A 3,464-nucleotide genomic window follows, 5' to 3' on the forward strand; every position below is an offset into this window, starting at 1 on the left:
GTGATTCGAACCCGGGACCCTCAGATCGAAAGTCCAACACTTTAACCAATCGGCTATGGCGCCCGTCAAAAAGCCAGCCGTCAACACTCTATTGTTTTTTTTACCACGCTACCGCTGTGTGCATAGCTGAGCACGTTTTGTTCTGTCCACTATGCTGTGTGTATAGGGACACGGGTGCCCCCCCAACCCCCGCCCTCCGCCTCCCTTCCGCTGCACTGTTACTGTATGTGTGGTGACGTTCTTTGGCTCTGAAAATAGGATAAATGGGTTTTTTTGTGTTTTTTTTGCTGTTGTTGTTGTTGTTGATGTTGCTGCTATAATTATGATTCCGATGATGATGATGATGGCGACGACGACGACCTTGAGTAGTACGTAGTTGTAGTAGTAGTAGTAGTAAAAAAGAAGAAGAACTATTACAACTACTACTATTCATTTGTATGTATTCTGCAACAACGTGGGCGCTGTAGATCAATAGACTGATTGAATTATCACAATTAAACCCTGAACAGTAAGACTGCACACATGATTAAAAAGATAAATAATTAGATGAGTATATGAATAGAAATTATGAAGAACTGAGTGAATAAAACGAAAAAAATATTTAACGGAAGATATTGTTACAGCTTTCTTTTGGGACAGACAATCAGCGTGTTGTTCCGTCATAACTTCCAGTTGTTACAGCTGTCTTTTGGGACAGACAATCAGCCTGTTGTTCCGTCATAACTTCCAGTTGTTACAGCTGTCTTTTGGGACAGACAATCAGCGTGTTGTTCCATCATAACTACCTGTTGTCACAGCTCTCTTTTGGGACAGACAATCAGCGTGTTGTTCCATCATAACTTCCTGGTGTTACAGCTCTCTTTTGGGACAGACAATCAGCGTGTTGTTCCGTCATAACTTCCTGGTGTTACAGCTCTCTTTTGGGACAGACAATCAGCGTGTTGTTCCGTCATAACTTCCTGGTGTTACAGCTCTCTTTTGGGACAGACAATCAGCGTGTTGTTCCATCATAACTTCCTGGTGTTACAGCTCTCTTTTGGGACAGACAATCAGCGTGTTGTTCCATCATAACTTCCTGGTGTTACAGCTCTCTTTTGGGACAGACAATCAGCGTGTTGTTCCATCATAACTTCCTGGTGTTACAGCTCTCTTTTGGGACAGACAATCAGCGTGTTGTTCCGTCATAACTTCCTGGTGTTACAGCTCTCTTTTGGGACAGACAATCAGCGTGTTGTTCCATCATAACTTCCTGGTGTTACAGCTCTCTTTTGGGACAGACAATCAGCGTGTTGTTCCGTCATAACTTCCTGGTGTTACAGCTCTCTTTTGGGACAGACAATCAGCGTGTTGTTCCGTCATAACTTACAGTTGTTACAGCTCTCTTTTGGGACAGACAATCAGCGTGTTGTTCCATCATAACTTCCTGGTGTTACAGCTCTCTTTTGGGACAGACAATCAGCGTGTTGTTCCGTCATAACTTACAGTTGTTACAGCTCTCTTTTGGGACAGACAATCAGCCTGTTGTTCCGTCATAACTTCCTGGTGTTACAGCTCTCTTTTGGGACAGACAATCAGCGTGTTGTTCCGTCATAACTTCCTGGTGTTACAGCTCTGTTTTGGGACAGACAATCAGCGTGTTGTTCCATCAGAACTTCCAGTTGTCACAGCTCTCTTTTGGGACAGACAATCAGCGTGTTGTTCCATCATAACTTCCAGTTGTTACAGCTCTCTTTTGGGACAGACAATCAGCCTGTTGTTCCGTCATAACTTCCTGGTGTTACAGCTCTCTTTTGGGACAGACAATGAGCGTGTTGTTCCATCATAACTTCCTGGTGTTACAGCTCTCTTTTGGGACAGACAATCAGCCTGCTGTTGTTCCATCAAAACTTCCTGGTGTTACAGCTCTCTTTTGGGACAGACAATCAGCGTGCTGTTCCATCATAACTACCTGGTGTTACAGCTCTCTTTTGCGACAGACAATCAGCGTGCTGTTCCATCATAACTTCCTGGTGTTACAGCTCTCTTTTGGGACAGACAATCAGCGTGCTGTTCCATCATAACTACCTGGTGTTACAGCTCTCTTTTGGGACAGACAATCAGCGTGCTGTTCCATCATAACTACCTGGTGTTACAGCTCTCTTTTGGGACAGACAATCAGCGTGCTGTTCCATCATAACTACCTGGTGTTACAGCTCTCTTTTGGGACAGACAATCAGCGTGCTGTTCCGTCATAACTTCCAGTTGTTACAGCTTTGGGACAGACAATGAGCGTGTTGTTCCATCATAACTTCCAGTTGTCACAGCTCTCTTTTGGGACAGACAATCAGCGTGTTGTTCCATCATAACTACCTGGTGTTACAGCTCTCTTTTGGGACAGACAATCAGCGTGTTGTTCCATCATAACGTCCTGGTGTTACAGCTCTCTTTTGGGACAGACAATCAGCCTGTTGTTCCATCATAACTACCTGGTGTTACAGCTCTCTTTTGGGACAGACAATCAGCCTGTTGTTCCATCATAACTACCTGGTGTTACAGCTCTCTTTTGGGACAGACAATCAGCCTGTTGTTCCATCATAACTACCTGGTGTTACAGCTCTCTTTTGGGACAGACAATGAGCGTGTTGTTCCATCATAACTTCCAGTTGTCACAGCTCTCTTTTGGGACAGACAATCAGCGTGTTGTTCCATCATAACTACCTGGTGTTACAGCTCTCTTTTGGGACAGACAATCAGCGTGTTGTTCCATCATAACTTCCTGGTGTTACAGCTCTCTTTTGGGACAGACAATCAGCGTGTTGTTCCGTCATAACTTCCTGGTGTTACAGCTCTCTTTTGGGACAGACAATCAGCGTGTTGTTCCATCATAACTTCCTGGTGTTACAGCTCTCTTTTGGGACAGACAATCAGCGTGTTGTTCCATCATAACTTCCTGGTGTTACAGCTCTCTTTTGGGACAGACAATCAGCGTGTTGTTCCGTCATAACTTCCTGGTGTTACAGCTCTCTTTTGGGACAGACAATCAGCGTGTTGTTCCATCATAACTACCTGGTGTTACAGCTCTCTTTTGGGACAGACAATCAGCCTGCTGTTGTTCCATCATAACTTCCAGTTGTCACAACTCTTTTTTGGGACAGACAATCAGCCTGTTGTTCCATCATAACTTCCTGGTGTTACAGCTCTTTTTTGGGACAATCAGCGTGTTGTTCCATCAGAACTTCCTGGTGTTACAGCTCTCTTTTGGGACAGACAATCAGCGTGTTGTTCCGTCATAACTTCCTGGTGTTACAGCTCTCTTTTGGGACAGACAATCAGCGTGTTGTTCCATCATAACTACCTGGTGTTACAGCTCTTTTTTGGGACAGACAATCAGCGTGTTGTTCCATCATAACTACCTGGTGTTACAGCTCTCTTTTGGGACAGACAATCAGCGTGTTGTTCCATCATAACTACCTGGTGTTACAGCT

This window comes from Babylonia areolata, chromosome 16 (assembly GCF_041734735.1).
Source record: "Babylonia areolata isolate BAREFJ2019XMU chromosome 16, ASM4173473v1, whole genome shotgun sequence".
NCBI classification, from domain to species: Eukaryota; Metazoa; Mollusca; class Gastropoda; order Neogastropoda; family Buccinidae; genus Babylonia; species Babylonia areolata.